At 37.3% G+C, this 14,814-nt stretch overlaps 1 long non-coding RNA gene across 1 annotated transcript in view; it reads left to right on the forward strand.

The window, feature by feature from the left end:
- LOC141578142 (uncharacterized) overlaps positions 1-14,814 on the forward strand; it is a 153,435-nt gene that overhangs the window by 79,807 nt on the left and 58,814 nt on the right. The window lies entirely within an intron of this gene.

Consider the following 14,814-nt stretch of genomic DNA (forward strand, 5'->3'; position numbering starts at 1 on the left):
CCTGTCACTCCGATCTTGGGAGCAGCCATTTGCCATGTGTCCTCTCCTCTCTTAAGAACCCGAGAAGAGCTGTTGTCTCTTCAGTCAGTTGAGCTTTTCACTTGTTGGTGACTTCCAAGTGCCTTGCATGAAAAAATGGGAATCAGTATGTTATTTTTTAAGTAATTTTGAAACAAGGAATTTAAAAACTATTGAAGTTTAAAATGCAATAAGTGAGTAACATTATAACTGACACCATTGTGTAAGGAGATACTATTTTTTAATCTATAGAATAATTTTCCTTAAAAATGGTTAAAATCATATTATTTCTTCATAAAACATCTACATTGAGGCTTTTTTTGGTTTCCTACCTGTTGTATCTTATATCTAAGGCTTTAATATCTTAATGAAGAATAATGTTTTATAATTTGAGTCAGTGATACTATATTTAAAATTCTTTCAGACAGTAATTTCATCTGCCTGACACCAAATTCTCATTCTATTTATAAATTCATTCAAGACTACTCTTCTAATCTCACATCACTTCTTATGACCTGACATTTCTTTATTTTTAGCCTAGTGTTTGAAAAAAAAACAGATGATGTGTTTCTAACATAAACACAGGGTTTTCTTTTTTCTCTTTTTTTTTCTTTTTAATTGAGACCAACCCAGAATGAGAATGTTCTTGGCAAGTAAACTGTGCTTTGCAGAATGCCTGAAATTCCCTGTCATTGCTCTGCCTATGTCAAGTTCTTAAGCATTCCTCAGACCGTTTCAGTCTACCCTATACCCATGACTATGTGGAGAAGAGCTGTTAGACACAGAGTGTAAGCTGCCATCTGTGTATGACACATAAATCATGGTAGAGAAGATCGTTCACTGTGGAGCAAACTGGTTGAGTCTGAATCCTATCTCCATTACTCAAGGTCACACTCAGCTAAGTGTACTTAACTTCTCTGCATCAGTTTCTCATCTCTATAATGAGGATAATACCTGCTTTATAAGGTTGTTGTGAGGATTAAATGAATTAAGAAACAGGTATCACCTGGTACATAGTAAGTATGATGTGTTAATTTTTATCTTTTTCATGGTAACAACTATCAAAATACAACTTACTCCTGCAAAATTGAAGAACATACATGAAACACATGATTATTAGAAATGTCATGTATTAATTAGAAAATTATTTTAGAGACTCGAAACACAGACTTTGTAACTATAGAATGTAATTTAGTTGGCTAACCACGCAGTTTGGATTGCCCAGGGCAGTCTCAATTTATGTTTGTTATCTTGGCATACTTTTTTTTAAATTAAGGTATAATTGGCATGTAGCATTGTGTAAGTTCAAAGTATATATAACATGTTGATTGGTTGCATCGTATATCACAATATGATTACCACCATGGTATTAGCAAACACCTCTATCACATCACAGAACTATCCTTTCTTTTTGTGAGAACAACTAAGATCTAGTCTCTTAGCAACTTTGAAGTTTATAATACAGTATTGTTGACTCTAATCACTATGCTGTGTGTGTCCTGAATTTATCTACTAGTTGTAAGTTTATCCCCTTAAACAACTTCTCCTCAGTTCCCTCACCCCGCAGCCCCTGATAACCACTATTCTACTCCATGTTTTGATGAATTTGACACTTGTAGATTCCACATATAGGTGATACCACACAGTATTTGTCTTTCTCTGGCTTACCTCAGCATAATGCCCTCAAGATCCATTCATGTTGTCACAAATGGCAGGATTTCCTTCTTTCTTGTGGCTGAATAATATTCCTTTATATATATATATGCTGCATCTTTTTAATTCATTTATCTGTTGATGGAAACATAAGTGTTTCAGTATCTTAGCTATTGTGAATAATAGCCAAGTGACTATATAGAGAATAAGCTGCAATAAAGAGGAAAGGGCAGATATCTTTCTGATACTGTTTTCTTTTCCTTTGGGTATGTATACCAAGAAGAGGAGCTGTTGGAGCATAAGGTAGTTCTGTTTTTAATTTTTTGAGGACCATCTACATTGTTTTCCTATAGTAGCTACAACAATTTACATTCCCATCAAGAGTGTATAAGTTTCCTTTTCCCCTCATCCTCAAAAACATTTATCTCTTGTCTTCCAGATGATAGCCATTCTAACAGGTGTGAGGCGATACCTCATTGTGGTTTTGATTTGCATCCCTTGATGGTTAGTGATGTTGAACATCTTTTCATGTACCTGTTGGCTCTTGGATATCTTCTTTGGAAAAATATCTATTCAGTTCCTTTGTGTCCTTGTATAATTTAAATAGCTTCCCTTTCAGTCTCAGAAGTAAGTCAATTTGGATGGTGGATATTATGAATACTCTAATAATTAGGGGACAGAACTTGTTACTTGAAAGGACATGGTTAAAGTTAGAACTTTAACCTATTTTTTAAAGTGATGTTACCTGATAAGTTGAAATAAAATGTTTCTTTTTGGCTTAAAATCCTGTTGGTAATTAGTAAATAATTCATTAGTTGATTTAAAAAATGTTATGTAGTGCCTATTTTGAAGCTAGAGCTTTGGACAAGATAGAAAAGCTCTCTGCCCAAGGAGCTTATCTTTTTGTGGAGAACATAGATAATTAACAATTGAACAAGCATGTATCTAGACTAATGACATGTAGTAGGCATAAATAAATACTTTAAAATTCTTTTTTAAATAAGAAAGATTAAGATTCATACTGAAAAATGCTTAGAAGAAACAAAATTATAAGAGAGTATCTGGATGTTATGCAATGAGTAGGACTGTCCGAAGATGGCCTGGGTGTTGATTCCGAATTGTTGAATGTGGACGAGATAGCTGTGACCAGCCCCACACCCACCCCCGGCCCTTCTTCCAAGGGTGAGTCTGTCCCTGAGCTCAACTTCACGAGAAAGCCATCTTCTCCACCTGGGCCCCAGGGTCTCCATGTGCTGTGACCTGGAGTTCATAGACAATTCCCATTTTTATAACATTGGCCCCTCAAATCCAGACTCTCTTGTTTCTAAAGAAGAACAGTCTGATGTCCTTCATTAATAAGGTTGCTCTAATGCCTGGCTTATTAAAAGTGAGAGAGATGAAGGGGCAAGGCTTCTCCACTGTAATACAGACCCACGTTACAGATTCAGCATACTTCTTGGCCTGGCATTTCTTTCTCTTGGTGATAGAATCAAGTGTGTCTTTACCTTCTTTCTTGATGTTGCTGATCTTGAAGCTTTTCTTTTTAACTTGAAAAGTAATGAGAGATAATTGAAGAGTTCAAAGCCAGGGAATAACATGAACTGATTTAAGAAGACTGTTCTGGTAACTGTGTAGATAATGGTTCAAAGAGGAACAAAAACGAATGCAGAAAGGTCAGGAAGTTACTGCCATTGTCTAACAGTCATGGTGTAGCTTAGAAAAGGATAATGGTGGCAGAAATGGAACAATTTGACAAATATTTGGCAAGACTGGTGGATGGATTACATGTCAGAGGGAGAAAAAGGGAAAGGATCAAAATAACTTTCGGGTATTTTTTTGGTTGGTTTGGGGTTTTTTCTTTGATGGTGGTTTGGAAGCTTAGTTCCCTTCCAGGGAGATGTCAGGGGTCTGTAGGTCTGGGAGGGAACTACTGACCAGAGTGGCCACTGTACCTTACTCTAGGTCACCACTCCACAGTAGTAATTATCCCATAAAAATACACATGGAACACTTTCTGTGTACTATTGGCATCAAGGAAATTGATTCATTACAGAGAATTTGAATATAGGTAGTGGGAATATTCAAACCTTGTCTTTCAGATCAGGGTCACATAGTGCCTACCTGGTCACCAGGATTCACTTTTCTACAGGGACTGAGAGAGAGGACTTCCAAAGAAGGGATGTGGGTCTTGGTCAAGGTTTCTATTTATTTCAATATTTCTTTTGTTCTTACTTAATTATTTTTAGCTTTTTTAGTTAAATTTCCACAACATTCCACATCTTTTGATAGTTAAGTTCTTAGCTATTTAACTTACAACCTTCTCTTCATAGATAATCTAAAGTGACTCAGCTGTGGAGAAAGATTGGGCTCTGAATGTGAGAGACATTTGGGTTTCACCTTTTTGAATGTTTACCTTATTTAAAGCAAATAAATACAGATTTATCCTTGAACAATGCAAGGGTTAGGGGCACTGACCGTCTGGACAGTTGAAAGAACACATATAACTTTACAGCTGGCCCTCCGTCTCTGTAGTTTTGCATCTGAAGATTCAAACAACTGTGGATGGTGTAGTACTGTAGTATGTATTTATTGGAAAAAAATCCATGTGTAAGTGGCCAGGCACAGTTCAAACCCATGTTATTCAAAGGTCAACTGTATTTATAAGATTTCCTAAGTATAATTTAGCATGACAATTATTCAGATTTAAGATCATATTGTTAAAAATATAATACTGGTGTTGCAGGAAAATGGGGTGCAAGAGGATGGTCATGTCCCAGATCTTGGGTGAGACCCTGAGGTGCACCCTGCCAAGTGAGGGTCCTTGGCGTCACATAGGGAAGAATTCAAGAGTGAGCCATAGTAAAGTGAAAACAAGTTTATTTGGAGAGATACGCATTCCACAGACAGGACGTGGTCCTTCTCAGAAGGGAAAGTGGTCCCAGGGAATGGGGTCTTCTCAGAAAGTGCGAGCCGCCCCAAGGTGCAGGGGTAGTTAGTTTTTATGGGCTAGATAACTTCATATGCTAACACAGGGGAGAATTTTTGCAACTGTTTTAGGGAAGAGGGGGGACTTCCCAGGAATTGAGCTACCACTCACTTTTTGGCCTTTTATGGTCGGCCTCGGAACATTCATGGCACCTATGGGTGTGCCATTTAGCATGCTAATGTATTACAGTGAGTGTATAATGAGGCTCAAGGTCTACTGGGAATCGAATCTTCTGTCATCTTGGACCTAGATGGTTCCAACCAGTTTATGCTGTTTGCTCAACGTCTGTATTATTCTTTTAATGGCTGTGCCCTGCCTCCTTCCCTCCTGCCTCATTAGTAAGCAAAATAATTTTGCAACTTTAAAATATGATGCAATATTGACAAAACACGTTGAAGTACCCAAAGAAGAAACAGGAAGTTAACATGATTAATGAAATTCTATAGATAATTTTTCAACAAGTGTCTCTCTACCTTGCACTGAATTTGGTATTATTAAATATGACATTTCACCAGTCATTTTCTAAGCTTCTTCAAGGATAAGAAAAAAATACAGCAATTTTTCTCTTTAGGAGTAAAGAACCAATGTTGTGTTGTTATGGCAACTGAAGTTGCAAAACATTTAAGAGAAGGGTGTTTCTTCCAAAGTTTCTTGATAATCAAGCATGAACAATGTCATTTGTTTAAAATGCACTCATTGTTGCGTGACTATAATTGTCCCCAGAATGTTCCAAATGATTTCTAGAAGAATTATTTCCTCAAAGCTTTTTAAAAAAAATTAACAGGCCAGCTATTTATTACTTTATTAAGAAATTATTTCTAGCACTGCGCTGTATCTAGTATATTTAAATTTATTTCCCAGTAAGTTATGCATATCTAGAAACTTACATTGATAAAAAGTATGCCTCACTTAAAGCTAGGCAGGAGTCCATATAAGTTATTTATCAGCTGTACTTAAACCTATTTATTCAGTGGGATTTTAGTGGAGGGGGGAGAGAACACTATTTTAGTTGATTCTTACTCTTTTTCTGACTACTTGAAATCACAAATATATAATTTTAATGTATAAAATGTAATGTTTATGTAATACACTATATATAGTGTGCTTTAATATTTGTCAGTAAGTTATTCCATACTACTTCTAAAAGTAATACTCTAGTCATAATCCTTATTTTTGTATTATTTCTTTAATATATGTGAAACTTCTACCAAATACTAACTACCAAATAGTCAATATCACTACATAGAAACGTGATAGAAATTAAATTTACACTGATCACTGATTTTAGTGGCAGAACACAGCTGAAACATCCCAAAGACTAATATAGTAAATAGTTCTCAGCTATGTTCAAGGATCTTTCCTAAACACGAATTTCAGGTCCACATTCCTGTGTATTCTGATTCAATAGGCTTGAGGTAGGTCTCTGATATCTATATTTTTCAAGCTAAAGAGGTCACTGTGGGTGGCATCATCACTCTTGAAGCTCCTTGGACTAATGTATAAGAAAGGAAGCATCTTTTAAAATATTGTGAACATTGCTGAACATTCAGAACATGCAGTACATTCTAAATACTGTACTAAACCTTTATTATTTATGAACTCTGTAACAATTCCTCAAAATAAACCTGAGAAGGATTCTCTCGGACAGTGTTCTCCATTCAGTAGGATTTGTCAGTAAGTTTTGCCTGAAAGAAAGCTCTGGGACCAGAAGAGCAAACCAGTGATGTGGCACATGAGGCCTGCAGCATTGCTGTTTCGTCTTGCACAGCGTACTCGAGTTTGTCTTACCTCAGCTAAGTGTTTCTAAACTGTATGAGTTTAACTTTAACCACTTAGTTTCTAGCTTCTCTTGGAGAAGCAGAAGTTCTGGAGGCACCGGGCCTGCTTTCCCACAGAGGCTGGACTCTGCTGTCCTTTCAGATGCAGCTGGGCTCTGCAGGTTACCTCAACCAACCCCTCAGACTTTGTGATGGAGGGAACCTGCATGCATCCTTTCCTGTTAGAGCTGGCTTCACGTGCCTGTGGCCTATGCAGTTGCTCTGGGCTTTGCAGTTTAGGTAGCCCACTAGCCCTTGCTCAATTCTGTGACCTGCTCTGTGGGTGTGAGGTCTGCCCACCGGTACCAGCCATTTCTTTCTCTACTAGCAAACTCCTCTACCACTTTTAGGATTCAGCTCAAATATTTTCCTCCAGGAAGCCTTATTAGAACTATCAGACTCATCTGAGTGCCCTTTTTCTGGCCCTCCAAAGCACCTATTTATTTCTAAAATGTAATACAACAGTATATTGAAAATATTTGTGTATTTCTCCCACTGAAACCGAAGAAGGGGCTGGGGATGTTGGATGTGTGAACTATGTGTAGGCAGAGGAAAGGTTGATAAAGGGTGGTATGGAAGCCCCGTAAGGGCAGTGACAGTGTCGTTCATTCAGTCGGGCATGTATGCACCAAGATTTATTGAGTTCTCACTCTGAGTTGTGTCATATCTGTGCTATTTTGATGAATATCACAGCGGTGATAGCAGCAAAGCCTTTGCCCTCAGGGAACTTGTATGTTAGTGCCCAAAACATGATAGGTATTAATAATTACTAAATTGAACTAATGAAATTAAAAATACCATTTCTGAAGGGTTCTAATGCTTAATCTGTTTTGTTGTCCCTCCTGCAATGAGGATAAAGTGATCAGTTTGCTTGAGGCTCAGGGTAGGAAACCATATCAGCTAATAATTTCCTAACTAAAGATTAAAGTTCGAAGCAAAATATTTGCCAGCAGATGGGATATGAAACTGTCATAACCAATAGAGCTGGTGCCTGAGGCATGAGAGTAGATAGGGTGGAGAAGGAGAAAAGAGCAATGAGTCCATGGCTGCACCTCACTTACCTGAATTCCCTCAATATCCCTCAATAACAACAGCAGCAACAGAAATACACATGAGAAGAAAGCTTAACAGTTAAAGGCAGGAGGAGAGGTGAGTCAAAGAATGAGAGTCCTCTAAGGCTCCCTAGGAAATACATGTTGAGTTCTTCTCAGTTAAGATCACTATGAAAGTCAGTAGCATTGCTCAGTCAGAAAGAGAAACAATGTAACATAGAGCTTATTTTTTGTTTTGTTTTGTGTGTAAAGAAATGGGAGGGGGAGAAAGGAATGAGGCAAAAACAAAAAGGGGATAAGCAGATGTTCACCTGGAGCAGTAAACGCTTAAATAGAACTAGTGTTTGTTTTTAGAGCTATCCATCCACATGACATCTACTGAAACACCTTCAGATATAAATTAATACTTTGGGAGTGGTCTTTTTTTTTTTTTCCAACTCTTCCCAATTTATCAACATGGAACCTGTGGGAGTTACCTGAGGGTGGTCAGAATACTCAACAAAAATGCTTGTTTCAGAGATTTTTCTCCTTGGATTCTGACAGACTAGGGGCACACAATTTGGAGTACTTCATTGATAGGTGAAATACATACATATATTTTTTTTTTCAGTTGATAGATGTGTCAGTTCGTTTTAGAAAGAGATGTTCCACTTATATCTATCTGCTATTTTCAAACTCTGTAGTTAAAAAGCAGGCCAAAAGTTCAAACCTTAAGTTTTACCATGTGTTTTCTTTTTTTTTTTTTAATAATGCATACTCAATAGAAGTATAGAAAGGAGAACAAAACTTGGAAAATGAAATGTTTATTAATTCTATTCTCTCATAAAGCCTATTTGCATTTTGGTTTATGTTTTTCCAGACTTGAATGACATAAGTTGTAAGACAGTTTTCCTTGACATAGTCTTCTTTATCAACAACTTAAGATTCATAAAGTTGCATTTCTTTAAATGTAAAATGATTTTACTTAACCAGTCCTCTGCTTTAGAGCATTAGGCTGCTCTAAATTCATCATAAAGGTAACTAACCCTGTGATAAGCATCTTTTCCTCTGTAATCGTTATGTGCACCTCTGAATATTGTGGCGGGGTAGTTTCAAAGGACTGTATGCTTCTTTGTGAATTAATCCAGTTTTCTCGGTTGTCCTTTAGAGTTTATACTCCAGTTTATACTCCATGCTGAATGAGAGGGCTTATATCTGCATATTCAAACCAACACTCAAGAAGGACATTCTTTTTCTTTGGCACAAAACAGAACTTTTTTGTATAAAATGACAAAAATAAAAACTTTTATTGTTTACATTTATATTTTAGTTATTACTGATTTCACTTACTAATTACTTGTGTTTCTAAAACTTCTCTTTATGCTCTATTTTCTATTTTTTTTTATATTATTTTGACTATTGGTCTAATTAAATTTTTTTACTCAAGTTTATCTTGGCAAAATATATGTTTTCTAGGAAAACAATAATTCTACTGAGATTTTCAAGCTTTAATGCATAATGTTCATAATTTTAAAAAATACTTTCTAAGTCTGTGGTTTTATTTCCCATCTCATTTCTGATTTAGTGTCTGTGCCTATTTACTATATATTTAGTGTAGAATGCATTTTGTTTCAAGAGAAAGAAACATCTAACTCAATTTGCTTAAGCAAAATTGGCAGTTCAGTTTCAATTCTAAAAATTCAGACAGATCTCACTTTGGAGCTCAAAATATGTTACCAAAAAAAAGTTTTTGTCCTTTCATATCCACTGCCTCTGTTTTGTGTGGACTCAAATAGGCTCTTTCTCATGTTACTTTATGGCAGCCAATATCTCCCAAGAACAGGTATTTCCAGCTTCAAATAAAGCAGACAGCAGCACGAGCTTTTGCTCCAGCAAATATCCTGTATGATTCTCTTTGGAATAGCATTGGTCATGCGGCTGCACAACATCCAAGTTACTACTACAGGCAATGCCGACTGGCTTGGGTCTAAGTCACTGGCTCCTCCTCTGGGGTTGGGTAGTCACTGTTGAATGGGTGTGGGAGAAAGTATCTCATTGAGTGAAAATCAGGGCTAATGCCAGGAGGAGATGTTGAGGAGGTAAATTACAAATAGTATAATATTGTCTCTGTGTTTTCTTTACTTTTTTTATTGAAGTATTATTGATACACAATATTGTGTTAGATTCTGGTGTACAGCATCGTGAGTTAGTACTTCTTGATAATCTGGATTGATGGTTTGTCCATATTATTGGTTCTTCCAAAGAAGAGGCGCTTGGATTTACTTGAGAAACTTACTATTTTCTAAAACATGAATTTCTACTTTTAAATAATCTTTCTCACCTGCTTTCTTTAGTTTTAATTTGTTAGCATCTGACTTCTTGGCTTGAATGCTGTTAAGTTTCTTATTTACTTATGTATGAATTTCAAGTTAAGATAAAACCAATTGAGCAGAAGCATGAAAATTGATTGAGGAGCTTTATAGAATGAACGTAGTCCTACATAAATCTGAGCATCTTATTTACTCCAACTCAGCTTCTCTTTGCTGAACAATTTTCAGTTGTTATGTGCACAACACTGCCAGTTGGAGGGGGAAATGTTCATTATATTCAAGCAGATGAGTATCAGTTTTCCTGTGAAAGATGCATAGGAAAGTAACCTCCTAAGGGAGTCATTTTGGGACCACTGTAAAGGTAGTATTATTTATAATTACGAATTGAGGGTCTTTTGGCACAGCATGAGATGGGTTACAAAGTGAGACTAATGAGTGTAATAAACATATATAAAGTTTCTTCACTGAAATGAGGACAGACCACAGTGAGTCTAATGTAGATTATTTATGTAGACATACATTACGCTATTTAGTTTCCAGTTTATACCACATCTGCCCCTGTGTTTGTGACGGCATTTCCTTAACTCATACGTGCTAACCATTCCCTTGCTAGTCCTTAGAAAATAATGAATTGTTTAATATTAAGAGTAGCCACCCTTGGCTAGAGGGAGGCACAGTGGAGTGAAGCAGTTCATAATTCTTTGACTGAGGCATTTAATTTAACAATGATGTCCTTTGTGTCCAAGACAAACTATTTTTTTTTCCATGGAAATAACAGCACAAAAGGTCTTAAGGCTTATGCTTTGTAAATAACCCTGACGTGTTTCTCATTGAATAGTTTTGAGCATTTTCTCTAAATGATACTGCCAAACATCACCAGATCCTGTTGCATTTTTGTACTCCATAAGCCTATGTAACCACATTTCAATCTTCTGAATAAAACTAATGTAATTTTACAGCAATGCTGTTTAGATATTATAGTCAAGAAGTAAGCCACCTGGGGTGCAGCGGGCATTGCCTGTGAGTAAATGAAGACCCCAGATGGAAAACCTTTCACTTCCCAGTGCAGTCTGACCAGGGCACAGCCAAGGTTAATTTGCAGAACAGCCTGATAGTTGACCCTGATGTGGCTTCAACACATTAAACTTGTGTCCAAGTGGCAGTCCGGGGAAGACCTCACCTCAGCCACCTTAGGAAAGACTCTACAGAAAACAAACAGGGGTGCCATTTATAACTTATACTCCGATACCACTTTCTATAGAGTATAATGGTCGAGCCAGATTTCTCTCCTACCTTCAAGTCCTGCTTCTGCCCTCAGGGGTTCTGTGAGCTTGGGCGGTCACCTCATCTCTCTGCCTCAGTTTCCACATTAGTAAAATTGGAATAATAATAAACCTTACTTCATAAGCCTGTTAAGAAGATGCATGAGTTAATGTATCTGAAGCTTTTGTGACAGTGTCCGCCCTAGAGAAAGGGCAACTATTGTACATTTCTTTTTGAAGTGAGGCTGCCCACACTTGGCCTCTACCTATGTCTAATGTTTTGGGCCTCTGTGCAGTTAATCTATATATAATGCCTGGGTATTTAAAGCAATGGAGCCTGTGAACTTGAAAGGACATCCACACGCTGAATCAGGAAGCAGGCAGGTGCTCAGGCTTCTATGACTCGGGCTGCTCAGACTGCGGAGGGATGGGGCAGAGAGCAGAGCATCAGGGGTTTGGTGCCTGAGTCCCCCACTGGTTCAGATCTTCTCCGCCTTCTCTACCCAGAGAAAGTGATCCACAAAAACCGATAGGCAAGAGCAATGAGAACGTGATAACTCCTGAGGCACTTCCTGCTCCAAGTCAGGAGGCTGCAGTTGCTCTGCGGGACTCTCAGAACAATTACTGTGAAGTATTATCCTCTCCTGATTTCTCAGACCTCAGATCCCAGAACTCTGCTGCTTGACCCTCTCAGCGCCAGTCCCTAACCCCGCCACCTGGCTTCAGGGTAGCAGAACCAATCAGCCTACGCTTGCTGTTTCCTTGCCCGTAATGTTTGACAGCGTTTAGGCTGTGTCACCCTCATAAGGCATGCAGCATAATCCCAGATGTGAAATTCTTCAGGCAAGACCCTGAGAGCAGGGAGGCTGTTAGTCCTCCAAAAACATACAGAGAGAATGCATCAGAGAAGGCACCTGCTCTCTCTGGATATCATTTCTCTGCCAAAAGCAATTGACTGTAAAGAGCCTTTTTAAAATCATAGTTCAGGATTAGCTTTCAGATTAAAAGCAGAGCAGAGGCCAAAGGGTTAAGATCTTAGCACGGTGCCAGACAGGTGACAAGTCTTCTATAAATGCTAGTTGGATGATGATGACCACGATGATGACCGAAGAGATAGTGGCCACTTACAATTACATTATAAAATAATAACCAGAGAGAATTTTTCAAGGGCATTGGAGAAATAAAATCTCCTTAAGAATAGCATCAAAAATTTGGTACTTAAAGTGAATGAGACTACTGCAGCAAGATTGTATCACTTTGGATAAAAAGTAAAAATATTCACTGTCTCAGCCTTAACTCAGATTCGCAGATGCATCTGTACCTTCAGCCTCAATAATCTGCTTGCTCCTTGACTTGTGGGATTCTTCCAGATGGCAGCCAACTCATGGTTCCAGACTCGCTTGGCTTGGAATCTTGGCTCACACTTTTTGTCTTATTCCATTTGGACTTGCTAACAAGGATCCAGATTGTCTACTTCATGAAAAGTTTATAAAGTACAAGACATCCTAACACTAGAAATTATCCTTAGTATTGCCTCTCCCAGCCCTCAGTGGGTCCTTAGTATTCCCACCATAAGAGATCCGACCAAGATGGCCCCTGGGAAAGAATGTGGCATCCCAGCACTGTCAGTGTGGACAAACAGCCAAAGATTACCAGAATCTGGACAATTTATAAGGTTGAGAAATGCATTTTTACTCAGAGACTGTGCTCCAGGAACAATGGGCTGTTTTCCTCAATCATGAGTAAAGAATTAGACATTTGTATTACAGCCTTATTGTACAGTGTGAGTTCAGTCACCCTAAACCATTTTTCTTGTTACTTTTAAAGAGTCCAAAAGAGTAGATTATGCCTATTTTATCAAAACATGGGTATATAAAATGGGGAAACAATAAAGCAGAATCTTTCATTTAATGCTGCCAAGCAAGAATTTTGAGTCATATAAGATGCTACATATTAAATATGAAGCCCTTCAGGAATCTATTGTTTCTCTCTGTTGATTTGGTCTATCTTGTTGATTTTTACAAAATTGAGACCAAGATGATCTAAAAGGGTAATAAGACTCATGACTTCTGACTATTTTTGCTATTATGCCCATCTCCACTCCAAGTTTTTTCTTGTCATAATTTATTTCCTTCGTAGTGTTTATAGTTATTTAGTTATTTGTAGCTGCTTTGTTTCTTCATGTGCTCTTTGTGTTTTAAGCTTTGTAAGGTTGATTAGAGCAGAGACTTAGCTTTTCTTGTTCAATGCTAAATTTTCAGCTTCAGATACAGAGCTCAGTACGTAATAAGTGCTATGTTGACATTAGTTAAATTAACCTGGTCCAATTCCTTCATGTTGCATTATAGAGGAGGAAATGAGGTTTAGTGGGATTATTTGATGTGTTACAGATCTTCTGTTCAGTGAAAGTCTAGAATTAAGCACCAGTCTACTGACTCTCAGGAGGTATTTTCCCTTCCACGACAAGTTACTTCTTTTAATAGGTTGTTTGTTTTTTAATGTGGTTCTAGTCCTAAGTGCACATTAGAATCACCAGGGAGGGCTTTATAAAATTCCAATGCTTGGACCACACTCCTCAATTAATCAGAACCAATATATTTGAAGTTCTATGGAAAGTTCCAAAAGTACATTAAGGTTGAGAACCTGTGTGTGTGTGTGTGTGTGTGTGTGTGTGTGTGTGTGTCTGTGTTCATGTTCATGACCATTCTGTATGTGTGTGTGTGCATGTGCAGGTAAGAAAAGGCAGACCCAGAGTTTAAATTTCATTCAGGAACCAATGAAGAAGCAAGTCCGTGGTTTTTGTTTGTTTTTTTTAATTCAAGCATAGTTTAGGTATCATATTATATAAATTACAGGTGTACAATACAGTGATTCACAATTTTTAAAGGTATTATACTCCCTTCATAGTTACTATAAATTATCTGCTATATTCCCCGTGTTGTACACTATATCCTGGTAGTTTATTTTATACCTAATAGTTTGTACCTCTTTTAAGAAGACTGATCTGGAAGCTGTATAGGATAGTTTGGGGTAGAGATCAAATGACAGAGCAACCTATTACTAACATAGTAAGAATGACCCGGACTCAGGAGGTAACAATCACAGCACAATGGAGGAAATAGGGATGTATGTGGGACACAATGTGGAAATCTGAGATTTGGCAACTGATTGAATATGAAAGCTACAGGGGAGAGAAATTTCCAAGAGCCCTGACAGTTGTGCCTAACCTGATTCCAGAAATAATTTATTACCCACATGTGGTAAATTAATACTTTGAGTGACAGTGTACCAATTTGCAAATTACTTCTTTCAGGGCATTAATGACTGAAGAGCATAATCACCATGGCATTATTTTTTATTATCATTAGCATTAATAAATATTTCATGAGCAACCAAAAATTACAGTGCCTATACTTTGAAGAATAGGTATTCTTCCAAAATATGAAATACAAACCTCAGGCTATCTAGTGCCAAAAATTCTGTAAATATTTATAAATAAAATTCATTTGAGTAGAGGATTAATTGAGATGATTGCAATTGTGCTTAATGTTAAGTAGTTTTGTTTATGTCATTATAAATTGGAGGGCTTGAAGAATGGAGCAGCATGAATTCCAGCAACAATTTAACTGTAACATTGGGAGAGTTTCAAATTCTCTAGATTTCAGTGGCCTTATCTGTAAACTGAAGAAAATAATATTTTGTCCACCTGACAGCAAT

This window comes from Camelus bactrianus, chromosome 7 (genome assembly GCF_048773025.1).
Source record: "Camelus bactrianus isolate YW-2024 breed Bactrian camel chromosome 7, ASM4877302v1, whole genome shotgun sequence".
Classification (NCBI taxonomy): domain Eukaryota; kingdom Metazoa; phylum Chordata; class Mammalia; order Artiodactyla; family Camelidae; genus Camelus; species Camelus bactrianus.